Source organism: Pelodiscus sinensis, unplaced genomic scaffold (assembly GCF_049634645.1).
Source record: "Pelodiscus sinensis isolate JC-2024 unplaced genomic scaffold, ASM4963464v1 ctg53, whole genome shotgun sequence".
In the NCBI taxonomy this organism is placed as follows: domain Eukaryota; kingdom Metazoa; phylum Chordata; order Testudines; family Trionychidae; genus Pelodiscus; species Pelodiscus sinensis.
The window spans coordinates 167,339-189,341 of NW_027465900.1; the positions used below are offsets into that span (position 1 = coordinate 167,339).

Here is a 22,003-nt window from a genome sequence, read left to right on the forward strand (position 1 = left end):
CTGGTACAATTCGATATGATGGCAGCTGCATGTCGAATCTGAAATCCATACAGTGGCTCCCTCTCCCATTAGTCCTATGGCTACATCATGAAAAGGACCCAAAGTGGCCTACCTTGCTGGCAGCCCCCGCAGGACAGACGAGGTCTCACCTGGAAGGGAAGAGATGCTACTGAGTACACACAGGAGCTGCTGAAGTTCCAGTTTTAGACAAGGCAGAGTGGGAGAAGATCCTGCCCAGTCTGTCTCTGTGCTGTGGATGAAGGAGAGCTTTGTTTCCAAGGCTGTCAATCCAGCATCTCTCAGCAGTGCTGCCATGGTCACACCTGGAACGTTTCCCCTCGTTTTGAAAGGGATTGCTGGTTACAATGTTGATTTCTGTTTGAAGTGCAGGGACTCTCTTCAGAAGCAATAAAATCTTTCAAGTCGGAAGAAACCTGTTCACCGAGCTGAAATAAATCGCCAGTTAGGGACTGTAGCAAATGGATAATGGAGGCGAAGGGACAAGGGCAAACCTACGGCCGCAGAAATAAGGACAGTAAGAAGGAGCTTTTTAAGATATATTTGGTCCATTGGCCCATGATGGGATGGAAAGATGGGCCAATCAGTAGCAACACAGAGAAGGCAGACGTGCTTAATAGACACCTCTTCTGGATTTGGAGAACAAACACGGCTTGCCAAGCGGCGGTGAGCCCCACTCGCCAGCGTGCGCGTGCGCAGATCGTTCTGTGCCAGATCTTCTGGGTTGTAATCTACTCGCCATGGGCATGTAGATTACATTATTTGTCGAGCCCTGAACAAATAGATGATGAGGCCTCATCGTGTGTTGATCATATTTCTTCCACTCTGTGAGGGGGCAGGCCCCGGTCCTGGGACGACTTCACCTTGGCCCTGGGAACACATAATCCCTTTGGCCTGGCCCTCAAAGTCCAGTGCCCCTTTATCAGGGGAAATACAGCCCTCTGGCCTAGTCCATATAGTTCAGTACCCCTCTATCAGGGGTAATATGGCCCTCCGGCCTAGTCCATATAGTTCAGTGCCCTTCTGTCAGGGGGAATATGGCCCTCTGGCCTAGTCCCTACAGTCAAGCCTTTTTCCCCAACCTGGAGGCTGGATTACAGGGGTTTTTGGGGAGGTAGGGGGACCCGTGCCCTCCCTCTCCTCCGGGTCCCAGCCCAGGGCCCTATTGGCAGTGTCAGTACCCACTGCCTGGTGGGCGGGGATGTCTGCTGGAACATGCCGACCTCCCGGAGGTCCTTCCTCTGCCCTGGGTGCCTTCCCACCTCTCCCTCAGCTGAGGCAATGCCCTGGGGTCTGTACTTTGGCAGCTCCTGAGCGGCTGGATCAGCAGGCCTTGTTCCAGCGGTAGCAGGGGATGGCAGGTCTGGCTTCCGGGACATCTGGGATGGCTCAGGATCTCGGCCCTGCCCCTTCTGCTACCTCCCTGGACTGCCCACTTCCCCTGGCTTTTATCCCCGGGCTCACTCATGTGCATGCCCAGCAAGGCTGCAGGGGTGGGGTCTGCCCTGCCCCGAGGCCGGGTGAACTCTCTAAGCTGCAGTGCAGGGCTGTGCCACCCTGTCACATACTCCATTAGTGGCTAAACAGAAACTGCTTAAGACAGACCTTTTACATTCAACACTCCAGAGAATCTAATCCAAGCATCTTGAACAAGCTGGCCAGGGAACGTGACCAGCTGTTAACACGGCTTTGCAATGAGCCCTGAGCACTCCCAGGAGGCTGGAAGAGAGCTAATGTGGTGCCAGTTTTTAAAAGATTGTAAGCAGCATGACCCAGACAGTGCCAAGCCAGGCCTCGATCCTGGACAGGAAGGGTTCACTGAATACAGAACTAGAAGAGGGCAGAGAATGAATGCAAATTAACACGGGCGGGTGGAAAATGGATCCCGTCAGACCTAACCTGCCGTCTTTTTCAATCGCATCACAAGCTTGGTTGATAAAGGAAAGAGTGTCGATATACTACACTGGGGCTTCCCTGCGACTTTGGCTTGGTACCACACAATAGTTGTATTAAGCAATTAGAAGGCTATAAAATAAAGATGGCACATGTTATATAGATTAAAAACTGGCTGCCTGGTGGAACTAAAAATGTAACTGTAAACAGGAAATCCTCCTTGTGCAACACTGCCCAGTGAAGTCTCCTAGGGGTTGGTTATTGGCTGCATATTCTTTCACACTTTTATCAATGACCTGTAAGAAAACATAAACTCCTCATTGATAAAACCGAAATGTTAGTAAGTGACAAAGAGGACGGGCCACCGAGACAGAGAAATCCAGGTCAGTTGGTAAACTGGGAACAAGTGTTTTAATTAAGTGCATACATCTCACAGCAAGAATGGAGGCCACATGCATAGGATGCAGGACTCTATTCTGAGAAGCAGGGACTCAGACCAAGATGGGGGGGGGGGTCGTGACTCATCAGCAATATAAAGTGGCGGCCAAAAGTGTGAATGTGACCCGGGATCTCTGATAGGACCGGAGAGGTTATTTCACCCTGATGTTTGGCACTGGTGTGATTGCTGCTGGAATCCGGGCTCTTGTTCTGGTGCCCACAATTGAAGAAGGCCGTTGATAACTGGAGAGGGTTCAGAGAAGAGCCACAGGAATGATTAAAGGGTTTGAAAACCTGCCTTATAGTGATACACTCAAGGGGCTCCATCTAAATCGCTTGCCACAGAGCAGATGAAGAGGTGACTTGAGAAGCATCTGGGCGTATTCACTGGGAACGGATATTTAATAATGGTCTCTCCAGTCTGGCAGAGAAAAGTGCAACACGATCCCGTGGCTGAAGTCACAGTTAGACCGATTCAGGTGGGAAAGAAGGTGGCATTTTAATGAGCCATTGGAACAATTTGCCAGGTTTCCTGATGGATTCTCTGTGGAGATTGGCTGCCGTTGTGAGAGCTCTGCGCCCGGGGTTGCTGTGGGGCAGATCGTCTGGCCTTGGAATATCTGACCCTGTGAACCTGGCCTCTTCAAGGGTATGTCTACACTACCCCCCTAGTTCGAACTAGGGGGGTAATGTATGCATACCGAACTTGCTAATGAAGCCCGGGATTTGAATTTCCCGGGCTTCATTAGCATAAAGCCAGCGCCGCCATTTTTAAAAGCCGGCTAGTGCGAACCCCGTGCCGCGAGGCATACAGATAGTTCGGATTAGGCTTCCTAATCCGAACTATCTAGTCCGTGCCGCGTGTAGCCGCGCAGCACGGGGTTCGCACTAGCCGGCTTTTAAAAATGGCGGCGCTGGCTTTATGCTAATGAAGCCCGGGAAATTCAAATCCCGGGCTTCATTAGCAAGTTCGGTATGCATACATTATCCCCCTAGTTCGAAGTTGGGGGGTAGTGTAGACATACCCCAAGTGACATTGGTTTTACAGAGTTCTGGTGGTAACCATCTGCCTGTGGAGCCGGCTTTGTGCTGCAGCGCACGAAGAGTAATGAGTCACGCACAATCCCTTTTATTGTCCCTGCATGTTCTGTAGCTCAAGCACGGAGCCAGGGCATTTCGTGTTATTCCTGGACCTGCGGCCTCACTCAGTATCGCTCTTTGGAAAAGGTAGGCACAGCAGCATCCAAAGTGCACCTTCCTGCACTGCAGCTGCCTTCCCAGCTCGACCCCCCGGGAAGCAGACATGTCAATCAGGCTCTGTCTAGACTGCAGAGTTTGTCCAGGACACCACACAGACAGGGTTCAAGAGGCCCCCTGCCCGTCTTCTCAGGGAGTTGGCTTCCCACCCCGGGCCAGGTAGGGAGAGTGGAGGTGGGGCAGAGAAGAGGGAAGTGGGGTGTGAGGCTTCCTGTGGGACGGGGAGCCAGAGGCGAGACAGAAAGCAGGCTGAGAAGGGCCGACAGTAGACACTGGCATTGTTGCTGAGTGCCCAGGGCCTGTGGAATGGACGTGCTGAACACAAATGGGGCCTTGGAGCAGGTACATCCCCACCCCGGGGCCTGTGTGTCACAACGATTTGGTGACGGAGAGTGGGGCTGGGTGTACTTGGCCTTTGCAGCTCCCTACAGGAGATCCTGTGCTCCTGCTATGCCCCACCCCAGTGCAGTGATGGGAAAGGAGCAGCGAAGATGCGACCTCCAGGCTTGCCTAGAGAGGCTTCTTGGAAGCAGCAAATCAGAGCCCAGCAGCTCATATATAAAGGGCCTTAACGGGGCAGTTCCTGGCTGGACCAGAGGAGTGAAGAGGCTGCTCCTCTAGGGCTGGAGCTAGAGAAGAGCAGTAGGGTGCTAGCCAGAGCTAATAGGGCGGGAGATAAAAGGGGTGTTTCCTGATGGCGCTCTCTTTCTGCCTCTCTTGCCTTTCCTGTACTGCGACCGCCTGGCCATCCCGCTGAGCCCAAGCTGAGTAGGAACTGAACTTTTATGGTGCCCACTTGGCCTGGCAAAGAGCAGGACAACAGGATGGGGCAAAATGAAAGGAGAGAGAACAGGATTCAGCAGTGTCTGCTGTTCTCCCAGGTCACCCTTCTGCTGGTGGTTACACATGGACGCATCCTTCATCGTTAAGGCTTGAATTGCACCGAGTGGGAAGCTGGAGCTATACGCAGTACTTGTGTGTTCTTTCTAGTTTTATGATCAAAACGTATGGACGAGTAACCCTAAAACACCTCTTCTGAGCTATCCATTGTGCTAAGATCCCCCCAAAATTTCATCTGGTTTCAGGAGCTCCCAATGGTCACTAAATGAAAGAATGTTCAAGTAAACAAGTTCAGACTGAAGATGGAAGGAAGTCGGTGTAAGAGATCAACACTTATCTCTCTTCTTCCAGCCCTTGTTCTAATAGCAAACAGCATCTGAATAAAAGGCAGTAACGGTCGCCTGGAGTGGTCTTTGTCACATGGAGGCCAGAGATGTGTATAGAAAGTCCTTGCAACCAGACCCTCTTGCTTCTGGAAGAACAGCCGGATTTCAAGAGCTCCACAAATCTCTCTAATGGCTTTGGCTGCTCAGCATGACAGACCAGAAACCAGACTGCAAACAGCGCCTTTGCCCAAGAGCCCTAAGTGGATCAGCAGCAAGATATCTGTATTTCAAAGGGACGTCTCAACGAGTCTTAGTAGTGCTTTTTCTACCCAGGTGTGTCCGCACAGTGAGTGCGTGAGAGTAACTCCTGCCAAAAGCCCTCTAAAAAGTACCATGCGAACATCTGACAAGGACTGATGGAGCCTGGGGGCTTCTGAACAAGCAGACCCTGAATAACAGCAGCGCACTGTCAAATCCAGAACTGTCCAGAGCCCAAATACCTGTTCCCCCTCAGCCTTCGCACCTTCTCCTACTCGCACTGCGTGAGCTTCTCCACACTCGCGTTGACTCGCTTTTCCTGCTCCCGCTGTTTCTCTCCTGGCTGTGAAACCGGCTGGACACTGGCTATTTGGTTTTTTAACAAAAGTGGAAAGGCGGAAAGAGAGGACATTAGCATACCCTGAACCTCTTACAGCTGCTCCTAATCTGAATGCTTTCTGTCGACCCACCAGCATCCTGTGCCAGGCTCTGGAAGCACCTTAAACTGAACCCACACAACTGCCATATGAAACGCTAGGCTGAGCTGGACCCATTCTGCATGGGGAAGCTTAGCTGTGCACACGAAGTGCCAGATATGGGCAGCTTGATTTCAACAGGAGCAGAGAATTCTCCCTAGCACTAACAATCAGGCCATAAGTGACTTGCCTAAGGTCATTCTGTCTGTGGCAGAGGAGACATGAATGCCTGAAGTCCTGGCTTCCACTAAGTTCTCTTGCTGCTGGAGGATGCATAACTGAGTAAGTACGGACACAGGAAATAGTTCTGTAGAGTCCCAACTCCTGAAGCCATGCCAGGGTCCTTCCTTCCTTTAGGGGCTCAGGATATTAAGAGGCGGGTGATTGACTAATCGTGTGGTTGATACAATTTTATGATTGGTCGATAAGGGAAGGTGCTCTGTCCTGGCCCCCACAGGTCCAGGAGCTAACCCCACTGCGGCTCTGCCGTTTAAATGTAGCAGGAGCTGGGTGCGCAGGCAGGAGGCAGCTGGGACCTGACCTCCCCCCCCCCAGGAACAGGAGCTGCTTCCCAGAGCAGCATCTCCTACCCACTCCCCACTGCTGCCTCTGGTAGAGGAGGTGGCACAGCAGAGACGGTGTCTGTTTGCTGTGGGGCAGTGGGGTGAGGGGAGGAGCAAGTACTCGGCTACTTGCTTACATCCCTATTTCACCATCTGTTTGAAATCCAATCCTTCTTTTAAAGCCGTGTCCCTCAGTGTTTCCAGACGTTGGTGCCCCTTTGAGAGTCACTTGCCTTGCGTACTGCCAGGGTGCACCTGACTTAAACACTAGTCGCTTGCACAATCGGTAGTTACAGGTCCCACCTCTGCACTTGAACTCCCGACCAATTGTGTGTGGGGAGTAGGGGGGGTTGGGGGTGTGTGTGGGGGGCAGAGGGGGTCTGTTTTCTAAAGATTTTCTTCTTTGTGTGAAAAATGCAGATAAGCAAAGGACACTGACCCTGCCAGAGAAGCCATGGGAAAACATTGGATATTTTTTTTCTCTTTTCCTTTCTACGTGGTCTTGGGTGTCACTTATTACAAGTGTAGAGTGGCTGGTGGTGCTACAAGAGAGCCTAGATGGCAAGTATATTAACCTTAGAGTGAGTAAATCTCTGTTCCCAAGGTAAGCTAACAAGGACTAGTACAGAACCAGCAGGAATTTGCCAGAATCAATCAGGGCAATTAAGCACCTGGAGCCAATTAAGAGGGCTTCTAGACCCAGACTGGCTGAAGAGCTGGGGCCAATTAAAAACCAGTTGAGACTGATCAAAAGAGCTGTCTGCAGTTGGCTCAGCTTGTGAGGCCCTGAGGGGACAGAAGGGCTGTGGAGGATCTTGGAGGAAGAAGCAGCACACGGGGGTACCAGGAGAAAAGGCCTGAGACAAGGAAGTTGCTGGGGGAGGTGTGGGAAGTAGCCCAGGGGTTTGTAGCTGTCATGCACTGGTGCTGGAGACATTGACAGACAGCTGCTTTTCCAGGGCCCTGGGCTGGAACCTGGAGTTGATGGTGGGGCTGGGTCCCCCCCACCCTCTGACACAGACTCCCCCGTTTCCACTCGGGCCCTGGAGAGGACTGGCTGGAGAAAGAAAGGGGGCTAGGCAGCCCTGTATCACTTGGAGGTTCACTGAGGCTTTGCTGTTTGGTTTCCTGCTGCTCCTCATGCTGAGAGTCCAGCACGCAGCCAGCGCTAGGAATGGTGCCTGGATTGAGGGCTGCTGGGAGCCTCCGAGGCAAGGAAACCCACCCCACCCCCACGCGCAGAGCCCACCAAGGCGAGGCAGGGCAGGGGCGCGATGGAGTTTTCCCAGTGTGACACTGGTTTTGCTGCTTGTTGGTGTTTTGCTCTCCACCGCTGCAGCACTGCGCTTGCTGATGGCCTCCCAGGACACCGTGACTCCAATTCTGCACTTCTTAGTTCCTTGCTCATTCAGAAATCCCATGGACTTCCCGTTCCCGAAGGACCTGGGTCTGTGGTGACCACACCAACCGTCCCCTTACCCAAATGTGTGCTGTTCTTCCCTGTGTAGGACGCATAGATCAGCCAGCGCTAGAAAGCCACAATGGCAAGGAAATCTCTCCGATGGCAATAAGTACTGTGGGGAGCCAATGTATTGCTGGGTTTTTATGCAGAGCTCTTCCACGCCTCTGCTCAATAGTAAAATACAGAAACACGCCTTTTCCTTCGACTCAGATCCCCATCATTGAGACAACAATTTTGCTAAGGTTCTTCTGTCCAGCTACAGGAGAGTTTATTCTCTGGCTCACTGGTGGTTAGAGGAAAAAAGATGGTTGTGATGGGATGTGGGCCTGCAAGGGTTAACCCTGGTTCCCTGGCTGAGGAGGCCCCGCCCCACAGCCCTGCTGGGCATGCTCCAGCTGGAGGCCGGCTATAAAGGCTGGTGGAACAGTCAGTCTGGGCAGGGAGCCACCTGGGAAGAAGGTGCTGTCAGGGCTCCGGGGAAGAGCTGCAGATGGACCAAGCTGTGGAGGCTGGTTGGCGAGGAACGGCCGGAGAAGCCCCCAGGCTGGAGGACAGTGGCGGCGAAGCTGCAACAGTGAGTCTGGTAGGAAGTAGCCCCGGGCGGGGAGTTAGATACCCAGGAGCTGAGCGTATTGTGCTGGGATTCCCACTATGCTAGTGGTGGGGACAGCTCCACCACTGACAGGACCCTGGGCTGGGACCCGGTGCAGAGGGTGGGCGTGGGTCCTCCTACCCCACCCCCTTGACCTCCAGGGCAGCACTGCACTGTTGTTACTGACTCTGGCTGCTAGGCCCTGCTGCCCAGAAGGCAGGGTGGCCACTAGGCCTCACTGCTCTGAGGGAATGGAGTGATGTTATTGACTCTGGCCACTGGACTCTACAGCCCTGCGGGAAGGGACTGTTTTTGACTGTGACCACTAGGCCCGAGTGCCTCACAGAGAGGCTGTGGGGTTATTGCCCTGGGCTGTGGTAGATAATAGTCACGTGGGGGTGGAGCACCCTTTGAGAGGCCTAATGCCCTATCCCTGAGGGGGCCAGGCATGCTCCCCCCCCCCGACAATGATAAAGAAATGGCTCCTTTCCTTTCTTGTAATGTGTCCTGTGTTTACAAAACCTCATAGACAGCTGAGAGGTCACTGTCGCTGCAACAGATCTATAGGGAAAACGTCAGTGCTGAGAAATGACTTAAAATGTGGACACATTGATGGAAAATTCTTCTGGGATGTCGAAGTCATTTTTTATAGTTGTGTCTGATTTATAGCACTTGTACTTTGGGCTTTCACAGGAATCAGTTTTAAAGCCACATTTGATCTACTTTTCTTACCACATTTCAGAAAGGTCAGTCGAGTCAAAATGAATAGCATTTCAGCTCCAGACTGCGTTCTGGTGTTGCATAGCTAGAAACGCCAAAGTTCATCGGGTTCATATTGATCTCATTTTTGTGCTGATTGCATTTAGTGCCTTAAAATTTACATAAGGATCACTTTTTTTAATTAGCGTTCCAATCCCAATGTGACATTAAGAAGATGATTGTTTTTCTGACACTTGTGTGGCTGCCACGGTACATTCTCTGTATTGTGACCTTTCGCAAAGACAGTGCTGGGAGGAGAGTTCAGTCGAGGTGTGAATCTTTCGAAAGACAGGCTAGTTTTGAATATGTTCTCTTGGGTGCTTCTGATCCCTCATATACAGAGGGCTGCACTTCCGCTAAGCGCCCCTGTGGGCCTTGCCGTCAGTCTTGCAAGAGAGCATACTTTGCACGTCCTAGTCACATGTACAGGTGCGCAGTGTAAGGAGGGAAAACCAGTGGTTGTTGATTGTATTTTCCCCATTGAGAACTCCATGATAATAGTGTCTGATTGGGCACTTTCCATCCGTAAGTGCCCAAGGTGCGGTCAGAGTTTGGGTGGCAAACGGGTAGTGACTAATAATGAGCAGTGACTTTTCATCCCTACTGTACACCCATGCAGAGCACCCGTTCAGTTGGAAACCAGAGGGTGTGCAATCCCAACGAGGACTATGAATCTGTATCATCCTGTCACTCTTAGTAAACAATTGCAGTTGCTGGCAGGTGTCATTACTGGGCCTTAGGAGCGTCAGCAGTGCCAAAGGGCTTTGCAGGCCTCTCTCTGCGTTGCGGTATTAGTGGCAGAGACAAGGCCAGGCCACAAAGGACCCCAGGGGCCTGTCGTCCTTCGGAGCAGCCTCTTCCTTCTCACGGGGTTTGCTTTGATGGGAAGGGTACTGCGCAGGGAACCCTTGTGTGGATTTGTGGCACCTTCTATTCGACTTCCTCAAGAAGAAGATTGAGGCCAGCTCTCTGTGTGCCCCGTGTTTGACCCTAAGTTCCACCAAAGCTGCCATAAGCCTTTGGCCACCTCCATTCCAGTTCCTAGGACGTGCGCCAGCCCACCACGGCACTCCCAGCAGCAGGACGAGGGCGTGGCTGCCGTCAGGTCCTGACATACTCCCACTGTGGGCAGGGAACTTGCAGCTGGATCTCCGGCCAGATTGTGGGGCTCATTCTACCTGAGGTTGAACCTCTCTAGCCTGGCGACATCTGTGGCCAGCATGATTTTAGTTGGCTGGATGGCCACTTATCATGGGGGTGGCCAAGTTTCCCGCCATCCCATAAGGTTTGTTTCCAGCCCCCAGGCCTGGCTTTGTGTCCTGTGCTGTTCTTACCCCTCAGTGTCTAGGGGTACGTCTACACTGCAACGCTATTTTGAAATAGCTAGCGCTCCTCCGCTAGGCAAGTAGATTTAGTGTGCTGGAGGGAGCCCCGATCCTTGGGGGCCAGATCCAGGCGAGCTGGAGCCCACAGGCCTCCCTGCCTTGGTTTAAAGCATGGTATCATTTAGTTCTGTGTTGGGAGGAAAGGCTTGTGGCTGCCAGAGACAGGGCTCTTTCCCAAGAGGTATAAAATATAATCGCAACCTCAGTTTTGCAGTAATTTTCCCCTTTGATGTTTCCTGACATTCTCCTGATTTAGCCTTTATTATGTAGTGCGGGTAGAGTAGCACATGTCTGTCTGTCAGACACAACTTGTCAAGGTACGCTGCTCACCCAAGCCCGCTGACGTTTGTAAGACTGACAGCATAAAAGGGATCAGTAGCTATTTTTCAGCTTCTCTTTGAATGTAGAGATGCCAACTCCTGGTCATTTGACAGAAGCATAAGGGAGGCGAACAGGCCCTGTCACTGCAGCATAAATGCCTTCATTTATCGTTTTAACACGGCCAGCTGGTTAGGTCGGCTCTGCAGCCAGTTCTAGAAGTTCATGCAGATCCAGCCCATATTCATTTACCTGCTGGATTCCTAGCAAGGCAGTTGGCAAAAACAACCCTGGAGCCGTTGAGAGCTGGAGCGAGTTTTCAATATGTGCTGCATCATCTTGGTCAGAGCGGCCTTCCGCTTCAGCTGCTGCACATGGTACTAGTGGGCAAGGCCACCCTGAGTTGCTCAGGGCCAGTGTTCCTCTCATTTTCCCATCCATGTGCGGAATAAATTTTTATACGTGCATGGAGGCATGTGCTGATGTGCACCACCCATAGAAACACATGCTGCCAGCGGTGGGTGCTCTGCTGACCAGCTGGGTGGCACCTGAATCTCTCCTGGGTGGCTGTCCAAGTTCTCAGCTTGCAGGGAACCCAGCTCGGGACTGGCCTACACAGTGGGAGTCAATGGGAGCTGGGGTATAAACCCTAGTGCAGCCCCTTTGCATAGAGGAAGGGTGGAGTATCTGGGCTGGGAACGTGACTTGGTGTCTGTCAGAACAGTATGACCTGAAGGACTTGCAGTTCAGCACCTGCCTTGCCTCTGTGGGGTGCATGTAGCTGGCCCACTAACTCCGTGGCACGACATGTAACGGGCTTATTTCACCGGGAAGAACTGACAGCTATCCCGTGCTGTCTCTGTTGGCCAATTCTCTAGCATGCAGCCCATTGCTGCTTTGTTCTAAAGGACCCATTGGGACTGAACGTGTCGTCTTGTATACCCGTCCCTGGCCATGTCCACACTAGGAAACCATTTGAAATTACTGAATTCAACCCAAGAATTCCTGATTCCAATGACTGTTTCATGGGGAAGTTGTCAATAGGCGAGGAACCTGTGATGTATGAACGAGTGGGAAGGGAATAGATTTTCAGTGACACCAAGTCCACCATCTCTTTGTGAATGTTGGCATTTGTGATTGATAGGATCGACTGGCCAGGCTGAGCAAGGCTGCCATCCAGCAAACAGCTCAATTAGGGGAACTACACTAGTGTTTTGATTTCAGTTTTTGGGTTTTGGGCAGGGCCAAATGTTGTACCAATAAAAGCAAGCAGGATCTTATGAGGGGGATAAGGCAAAAAGCCACATTTATTGTAAAGATAATAATAAAAAAATAAAGAAAAGATAGAAGCAAACAACGTTGTTTAACTACTTAACCCTTATACATATAAACATTCATTCATCCATTCATTCAGGTTCTGTGTATTTGTTATAGTTACCAGCCTGGAAGTTGCTTGTGACAGAGTACTGGCCAGGTATTCTGTACACAAGTGATGCGAATGGGGAGCGAAGTCCTGATCAGATGCGCATCTGAAACTCCTGGTGGGCTGGCAGCAGAACCTTGGACTCTGATTCCATAGTCTTTTAGTCCAGTTCTTATAGGAATTTCTTCCTGTGCCAGTCTATGGAAATTGCTGCATCATGCTGATGTCTCCAGGGTGGCTGCCAGGTGCTCGTAAGTGATCTCATCGGGTGGACCTCCAGTACTTGGTTTTCTCCATTTGACACCTTTTGGTTGCACTGGCACCTGACCCTTTCTTCAGCCCTTTGTTGCTGTATTTTCAGGCTGGCACCTCTCAGAACCATTCACTCACCATCCAAGCACTCTCTCTCTTACATACATTCCTTAATTAATGTTTCCCGTACAGTATTTTGTATAATAATAACTTTACATATCTCAGAGTTGTAGTTACAAAAGTTTCTGGGTGGTATTGCTTAAAACATTCTCTGAGTGCTGAGTAAAGTTACAATGTTTTAAAGAGAACAGGCGTCAATTAAGTAACAATGCCCTTGGTCAATTACAGGGCTTGGCTCCCATAGCAGAGTTAGTGGCTTGACAATGCATTGTTACAATGTATCTCTGCAATGTCAATTTCAAGCAGCCTCTTGCACAAGCTTGAGCATGCCCTGGGCCACGGGGGGGGGGGGGGGGGGGGGGGCTGTTTCTGGCTACATAGGATTATATTCTTAACAGTTCTAAGTTACATGACCTCATACATTATATTCTAAAGGGGCAATAATAATAATAAATCTAAACATTTAACAATCTTAACTAATAATAATAAGAATTAATAATAAATCTAAACACTTTAAGTTGTGGGGAACAAATTATGGGGAGTCACTTCCATTTGGGGAATCACATTTTTAATACATTGATATGTTATCCCTACACTAAGGAGCCAGGGGGCATGGCCAGTGGTCAGAGGCCGTGGCTAATGTTTGATTGATGGTAGGGCCCTTATATCACACGTCCCCACTTTTGGTTTGGAGAATCTGGTCACCGTACCTCTGCTGGTTGTGCTTGGGTCCTTGGCAGGAGCCTGCCCTGCTGGTCCATTAAGAGTCTCATTGCTCAGGTAGTTGCCCACAGCTGCTTGGCCCGGGCTCCGTTGGCTTGTTATCTTGGCGCCGTGTTCGCAGTGATGGGGTGTGGAGTAGGGCCGGGGGCATTCAGCGCTCCCGCGCCTGTCAGACCAACCCTGCGGCCTGCTCTCTGCTGGATGTACGGGGCACAAGGCCAGAGCACCGCAGCATCTCCCCCTCGCTCCCCTCTGTCTGTCTGGGCGAGGAGTCTGCCGGCTCTGCCTGGCACCAGGAGACCAGCGCGGGTGGAAATCTTCACTCCCCTTGCAAGAGCAGAGTCATTTCTCAGCCTGATCCCGGAGAAGTGGAGCCACTGGCATCCTCTTGACTTCAGTGGGAGACGGCGGCCTGGGGCGCCATGCTGAGAGCAGGTCCTCTGTAGCCCTGCCCCCTAGTGCTGGGCAAGGTACTTTCCTTGTGTGTAAAATCTCTCTAAATAGCGCAGAATCCGGCAGACGGAGCTCAGTCACTAGCCGGTGTCCTGGATCGGGTCCCACTTTCAAAAATGCCCATCTGATGTAAGACCCTGAGTTGCATGGGGGGAGGGGCAGAGACCCATTGGGGAGTGTTTGCAGGAGCACAAACTCTGGAGTGACTGAGCCACCCACACTGTGACGTCCCGGCTTCCCTCCCTCCCGTGGCGGCTCCTTGGGCTGCATGTTGAAGCCGGTGAGAGGTGCACTTGGGAACAGGAAAGGGCAGACTTGGGAGGGTGGCGCGAATGCAGGGTCAGCCCTGGACTGAAAAGGCTCCGTGCTGTGAGCGCGGGTGGGGTGATGGCTGGGCGCTGTTTAGAGGAAGAAGGTGCGTGCTTGTCTGGGCCTGTGCAAGGTCACTCTTGCTTAGTGTTTTCAGGGTTCATCATCTCTAAGGAACGTGCTCTCGTGTGATCATTTCATCCTGGCACGGCTCTGCGCCCTCTGCAGCAGTGAATGGTCTGTCAACCACAATGATCTGCACTGGGCTAAAACTTCTGTGTGTGTGACTGTGAAGGCGCGTTGGGGTTTCCCCATCTCCTGCACCCCCGTAGTGGCACGGACAGACTCCACCAGCCAGTAGAACAGAGGGAGTTTATTGCTTCTCCAGGATGCAGCACAGCACAGATGTCATCTGGTTACAGGGCAGGCCTAGGATGCCTTCAGCCCCCCTTGAGATGGGGGAGCCTGGGCCCCTAAATCCCAGCCCCTTCCCTAGGCTGCTTCCTCCATGATACCAGACAGAAACTAACTCCCTCACTCCACTCCCCTTCCTCCCATTGTTCCGCTCCCTGGGAGATCACTGGTCAGACAGGTTCGAAGTCCCCTTGCATAATGACTCATCCCCTGCCCTGCTGGGCCATGCTGCAGACGGCAGCCAGTGGAGGTCACTCACAACCCAAGCCCAGCATGGCAACCAGCAAGGTACCCCCCACTACGTCACAGTGACTATTTATGCACATCCAAAAACGGGCACTAGCTGAAGAGGATTTGGATGATTTGGTTAACTTAAAGGGTGCAATACAGTGGAAGATTTTCAGCCTTTCGAGTCTTGTCTTTGCAAGCTGGGGATCAGCAGTCTCTTGAATGTGCACTTGGCACTCGTGGTGTGTTAAAACACATGCTTCCTTGTACGGGATGTGATTTCAAAGTGCACAAATGGTGTGAGTCGGGCCCCAGGGAATACAGAGCATGTTGGGGATTTGTCATGAGCTGTGAGGACTGCTCTCCCCAGTGAGGCAGCTCCTGGAGGAGAGGGGCAGGGAAGAGGGGAGAGATGGGGTCATAGTAACTTTCACAGTGTTCCCTTAACTTGATGGTTCCTCTCAGGACAACACAATGAAATATAGGACATGGATGATCCAGAAAATCTACAGAAACCTGGTCATTTTCCAATCTATCCATTAATACGAAGGTGAATGCCTCTGGCCTAGAGAACGCGGGTAAAAAGCAAGCCCACACTTCAGAACACCCCTTAACTTTGGAAAAGTTTTGGTCTAGACTAGAAGCTTCGCCTTCCAAATCAGACTGTTCCGCTGATGTAGTCTAAATTGGAACTAGCTTTCATTGCTATTCATGTGGCGGTTTTGAAAAGCCCACCTATCACTCCTGAGTCTCATGACGTAACAGTACTTATCCTTCAGACTCAGGCTCTTCCTTGGATGTGTTGAGTGGCACAGCTGCTTGTGCTACTGACAGAAATACATCTTTGCTGCTTTTTACTCCGGTTATCCCTGGAAAACTGATGCCACTGACACTAACAGCACAGTGTTCAGTCAAGTTCTAACCCGAGCATTGCCACTACCTCGAATCTTTTACACACGCACTCCCTCTGTCTGTCTCTCTCTCTCTCCTGAACTCCAGCCTAGTGTTCTCAGCTTGAATGGGCTGGCCTGTCACAGCTTGATTTAGCAGTTTGTCACCTGCTCAAGCAACTACTCAGTCTTGCTCAAGTGTGATTACACAAGTGTCGGCTCTCGCTTGAGAATTCCTCTGGCATTGGCCTGTCTGAGCTGGGGTCTATTTCTGCTTGTGCATCATCAACAGACTTCATTGCTGTGTTCCACGTGGGAGGCAATGGAGTTGTGCAGGTGTCACAGAGTAGTTAATTGATGGTGATTGGGAGATGCACAATTTCCTGCTGTAGCCTTGAAAGGCCTTATGGGATTAAGTTTATATTTTTGTGGACCAGTGTTGTGTGTGTTCTTCACAGGGGAGAGGCGGGAAATATTGCAACCTCATGCGGTATCTTTTGGGGTCCATTGGTTAAATACATGTGCTGTGTCTGAGTGTGTTCTACTCTGGGGGGGGGTGGAAGGCTGTGCGTTGGCTGTGTTCTACTCTGGGGGGGTGTGGAAGGCTGTGTTGTGAGTGTGTTCTACTCTGGGGGGGGTGGAAGGCTGTGCGTTGGCTGTGTTCTACTCTGGGGGGGGTGTGGAAGGCTGTGTTGTGAGTGTGTTCTACTCTGGGGGGTGTGGAAGGCTGTGTTGTGAGTGTGTTCTACTCTGGGGGGGTGGAAGGCTGTGCGTTGGCTGTGTTCTACTCTGGGGGGGTGTGGAAGGCTGTGTTGTGAGTGTGTTCTACTCTGGGGGGGGTGGAAGGCTGTGCGTTGGCTGTGTTCTACTCTGGGGGGGTGTGGAAGGCTGTGCGTTGGCTGTGTTCTACTCTGGGGGGGTGTGGAAGGCTGTGTCTGGCTGTGTTCTACTCTGGGGGGGTGTGGAAGGCTGTGCGCTGGCTGTGTTCTACTCTGGGGGGGGGTGGAAGGCTGTGTCTGGCTGTGTTCTACTCTGGGGGGGTGTGGAAGGCTGTGTCTGGCTGTGTTCTACTCTGGGGGGGTGTGGAAGGCTGTGCGTTGGCTGTGTTCTACTCTGGGGGGGGGGGTGGAAGGCTGTGCGTTGGCTGTGTTCTACTCTGGGGGGGGGGGTGGAAGGCTGTGCGTTGGCTGTGTTCTACTCTGGGGGGGTGTGGAAGGCTGTGTCTGGCTGTGTTCTACTCTGGGGGGGTGTGGAAGGCTGTGCGCTGGCTGTGTTCTACTCTGGGGGGGGGGGTGGAAGGCTGTGTCTGGCTGTGTTCTACTCTGGGGGGGTGTGGAAGGCTGTGTCTGGCTGTGTTCTACTCTGGGGGGGTGTGGAAGGCTGTGCGTTGGCTGTGTTCTACTCTGGGGGGGTGTGGAAGGCTGTGCGTTGGCTGTGTTCTACTCTGGGGGGGGGTGGAAGGCTGTGTCTGGCTGTGTTCTACTCTGGGGGGGTGTGGAAGGCTGTGTCTGGCTGTGTTCTACTCTGGGGGGGTGTGGAAGGCTGTGCGTTGGCTGTGTTCTACTCTGGGGGGGTGTGGAAGGCTGTGCGTTGGCTGTGTTCTACTCTGGGGGGGTGGAAGGCTGTGTCTGAGTGTGTTCTACTCTGGGGGGAGGGGTGTGTGGAAGGCTGTGCGTTGGCTGTGTTCTACTCTGGGGGGAGGGGTGTGTGGAAGGCTGTGCGTTGGCTGTGTTCTACTCTGGGGTGTGTGTGGAAGGCTGTGCGTTGGCTGTGTTCTACTCTGGGGGTGAAAGATTTAACACCAGGATGGGGGATTAAGGCAAATTGGCTGGGTTGTAACCTCCCCAGGAGGTACCCCCGCCCCCACCAGAGGCTCTCACATCCTAGTTCAAACTAGATTCTCCAGAGTCCAATGAACAAAGGACGTGCTTCTGGATAAATAGCCTGAGTTTTACGACTTGGGGCCCATGGACAGACCCTTCGTTTTGGAGCCCCACCCTTGCGGAAGGGTGGGAAGGACTGGCCTCTGGCCGGGCTGGAGCTGGGGTGACTGCTGGCAAGCTGTTTCGAAGCCCCCATGTGCAGGTAGTTGTTCTTAGCATGTTTCTCTGCCGTGCTTTCACCAGGGCATCGCTGGGCTTGCGTAGGAAGCCGTGTGCTGGCTTGTGACTGCGGGTGATTGCTGCTGCTCGCTGTCTCCGGAGACTGCAAAGCGCAGACTCTGGCTGTTGAGGCAGCTGGTGTTTGCTAGGAATATAACGGGGTCAGGTAGGAGTCAGGGACCTGTACAGCCCGGAAATCCCAGGTCGTGGGGGGCGGGGGGGTTGAGGGACTCTCCCTGAGAGTTGCTGCCGATGGGTTGCCCTGAGGAGGAATACAGGTGCAGTGATACTTGAGAGTAACGCTCAGCTCCACTCCCAGGTTTCAGGCTGAATGTGCAGGGCTAGAAGTTCATGCGCCCTGATGAGGTGCAGTTGGCTGGTGATGCTTGTGGGAAGAAGGAGTTTCTCATGTCCTGGTTTTATGAAGGGCAACTGTCTGCAGACTTGGCTGACCCACATCCCTAGGATCCTGGATGATCTTAAGTGTCCAAATAGCTACAGCTGCGTGAACCAACCCGTTTCCATCTGCCCCGGCCAGAAAACTGTGCCCTGTGCTCTCAAACCTGGGCCTGGCCATGGGGATCCAGGCCCTTGTGCCCGTCAGGATTGCTGACTGCCATTCTTCTCTCTTGGGGAGGGCCTGGCTGGTGCACAGTGCAGCAGCTTGTCCGGTGCCTGGCTCACCTGCTGCACGACCCCTGGGGCTGGAGGCCAGAGTCTGTCCAGATGTTCGGAGGCCTCCCTTGCCCAAGCCAGCGACTGCCAAGGGCTGTGACTTGAGCTGCCCACTGTGTGTTGCCCTGGCGCAAAGGGGCTGCGAAGCGGGAGAAGTGCCACGTGGAGCCTGGAGCACGGGTTGGCCCGTGGAGAGTGCAACGCGGGGCCTGAGGATACATGTTAACTCGCGTTAAGGCCTTGATGCCCCCAGGGAGGTGTCGGCTTGCCTTAGTCTCGGGGGTCGGGTGCGTGGGGGCACGTGTCCTCTGAGTTGAGGGTGCGTGGGAGGGACACGTGCCCTCTGAGTCGGGGGGAGGGGCAAACATATAATTGTTTGAGGAGGGCAAGTCAAAGGGTGACTTGTGTAGCCCTGGAAGGGGCGAGGTCCGTGGCCACTGTTCTCTCTTGTAAGGGCGAGGCCCAGCTCTGCGCTGTTTCTGGCTTGAGGAGGGCTAGGGGAACAGATTCTTTCCCCGTCCTGGCCGCTTGGCATCCGTAATGGCCAGAGGGGAACCACTCGATGGTGTTTGTGGAGGAAAGGCCAGGGTCCAGCGAAGGAGACTCCCTGGGATAGAAGCTGGTGAGGAGAAATCAAAGAGCAGGACTGGCCGCTCAGCCTTAAGCATTGCTGAAAGCTAAGAACAGGCACTTCAAAGCTCTGTATGAGGCCCCATGTCGTTCGGTGGATCAGGGACCCGGAAGGTGGTAAGGCGGCGAGGCTGCCGAAGGTGCAGGTGAGACGCAGCTGTTGAGCCTGGGCCACAGGGGACTGAGGAACTTCCGAGAGAGGTAACCAAGCTCGGAGAATGGGGCTCAGAACGGCAAAGGAGACGCCGTGCGAACAAATGAAAAGTATTTAAATCCGCGCATCCCTCTCAGTTCTCGACACGGACTCTTCCTGGCTGAGAAATGGCCAGAGCATCATTGTGGGCAGCTCAAGGGAGACCGCTGCTTAATGGCAGTGGCAGTCAAAATAGCCAGTTCAATCTTAGGTTGCAGAAGGAACAGGGTGGAGGCCAGTAGATTTACTTCCTATAAATCAAGGGTGTGGCCTTCTCAGAAGACTGGTCTTCTCATCACAACGGGAGAGGGTTCCGAGAAGGACAAGAAGTAAGGTCTGGAAAACTCTCCGAGGAAGAGGTTGAATTAGACTGGGATTGTTTATTTTAGAAGGAAACCGATAAGAAGGGACATGATCCATGAATATCAAATGAGGATAGACCAGACACTTCTCTTTTCCCTGTCTGATTACACAAGGACAACGAATAGTCTTGCAGCACATTAGAGATTAACCAAAAAATGTAGATGGCATCATGAGCTTTCGTGGGCACAGTCCACTTTTAAGGTCATCTGAAGAAGTGTGTTGTGCCCACGAAAGCTCATGATCCCATCTCCATGTTTTGTTAGTCTCTAAGGTGCTGCAAGACTTGTTTTTTAAGTTTTTCAGTTACAGACTAACACGGCTCCCCCTCTGAAACAAGGAGCACAAGACATTCAGTGAAATTAAGTGGGGATTTTGAAACTGACTAAAGCAAATAATCTTTCAGAGTGTAATTGCACTGTGGAACTCACTGCCTCAAGAAGTCACTGAAGCCAAAAAATTGGTAAGATTCCAAAATGGACTGGAAATTTATATGGCTTGCAAGAACCTCCAGCATTGGAATTAACAACAGTAACGTTTTTGGAAGGTTTATTGACCCGTGTGTGTCAGGGTTTAAGACAGCCTTTGGCTACTGATAGTCTGAAGCCGTTTATCTCACATCTGGTGCTGCAGAGATCTTGCATCTTTCTCTTAAGAATGAGGCTTTGGCCATTCAGGACACAAGCAGCCTAGAGACTGCTCTAGTTTATGTTGGGACCAGGGCAGCTGCATTAGGGAAGGAGGGAGCTATAGACTGCACCTTGATGCCCCACACCAGCGTCCATTAGCGAGACTCTGTCCCCAGAAGTGTTATCTCATTAGGATAATTAGCATCAGCGATTTGTTTGACGGTTCACTGCACTGCCAACCTGACACTATCAAGGATTTAATAAGTACATTAATGTCATAAAGCATTACAGCTTCCTGTTGTGTTTGCAGTCTGTCAGCAGCTTCACGGCACAGCATGCTCGTTGCTTTCATTGTAATTAATTACAGTTTATTTCTGTCCTTCCATATGTTAATTTACAGCAAAGATCCCCCCTTTCTAATTGACTTGTGGTTTTGGGGGGGTGCTGTCCAAAGGCAGCAGGAACTTGTAACTTCAAACTGTGATCCATGATGTAGTGACACTTCCGTACTGCCTGGGCCGGGACACACCCTGGGTGGCCTCTAGCATGGAACAGCTGTGGATTATGGGCTATCTCCCGAATTTAGATTCCGTGGCTATTCAGTGGCACAGCTGGATTTTTGTACCTTGTGGCTCATGTGTCATTACATGCTTTCTGGCCATACGTGGGCTTGCCCTGCAAAGCAATGCCTGGGAGCTGCCTTCCCACTGGCTCCACGGGTAAGAGTCACGGGAGCTGTGGGGCTTGTTTGTGGGCCGAACGTGCTGTTGCCCAGCAAGGATGCTGTGAATGTGCTGTTTGGACAGAACAACTGCATTCCTCTCCTGCGCCGGGAATTGAGAGGCCCATCTTCATGCAACACCTAAGCTGTTGCTTTGTGGTACTGCGGGCAGGGCTGACTTCTTATTGGCACCACGGCGCAGCTGGCACGGACACTTCCCAGCGGCCCGACGCGGTGCCCGTGAGCCAAAGCCAAGCCAGGCTGCCCGTTGGCTTTGTGTTTCAGAAGAATGAGTGACCCGTCTCCACGGTGCCTGACAGGAATGGCATCTCTGGGGTATCTGCCTGCCCACTCTTGTTCTAATTCTGGGACAGGCAATCGGACAGACAGACCAAACTGCAGGCCTGCATGGCATGTCTCGCTCCCACACTGAGACACAATGGCTGGGCACACGCCCATGGCCGAGTCAAAGAAACCAGGAAACCAAGCAGGCAGCCTGTTTTACTGCCTTGGCATTCCAGGCAGAGACTTTATGTGGCTAGAATCCTACCAGGGCCCCTGAATGATACTTGGCAGGCACTTAGCTACCGCTACGAGGCACATGCTGGGAAACGAGAGACGGCGGTGAATGGATTCTGGAATTAACAAGCAGACGGGGGCCAGTCCAGGTGAGAGAATCCAAAGGTCTTCCTACCAATCTGTGAGAACAGCTGTAGGTTTACTTGTGGATGTTGTCAAGAACAAACCATGCCGAACACCCCAATTCCCTCCTTTGACTGAGTCGGAGGGACGCGGTACCTGTGACCTATCTGGGTCTGACAGTCCCTGCTGACACTTCTAGAAACCATCTAGGGAGTGATTTGTCTTGCCGGATGATTTCCTCCTTTGAGAAAACCGCTGCTATTCTAGAGAAGGGGAGCACAGCAGGCTGGTGGTTCTCACCCTTTTCAGATGACTGCACCCCTTTCTGGAGTCTGCTTTGTCTTGTGTCCCTCTGACTTACGCCTCACTTAAACTCCCTGCTTGCACAGTCAGATGTAAAAGACCGAAGTGCCCCAGCACTCTCACTGAAGAACTGCTGACTTACTCTCTTTTACCATACAATTGTAAAATGGATCGATTGGAATACACACATTATATCTGCACATGTATATAGTGCACGTAATGGAGCACGTGCCCCACACTGGGGAGTCCTAGGGAGGCTGTGCAGAAGACAGCCAATCAGAGAAGGGCTGTGAGGAGCAGCCAATCCAGGCTGGGCAGGCCCATTTAAGAAGGGCTGCAGGGCCCAGGAGC

General features: G+C 52.2%; 1 protein-coding gene across 1 annotated transcript in view; it reads left to right on the forward strand.

Annotated features, from left to right (window-relative positions):
• Window positions 1–6,714: 6,714 nt before the first annotated feature.
• LOC102462937 (5-hydroxytryptamine receptor 2A) overlaps window positions 6,715–22,003 on the forward strand; it is a 437,076-nt gene continuing 421,787 nt past the window's right edge. The window contains exon 1 of the mRNA XM_075916247.1: window positions 6,715–8,105. The gene's annotated coding sequence lies outside the window, so the exon portion shown is untranslated. The remainder of the gene's footprint in view (window positions 8,106–22,003) is intronic.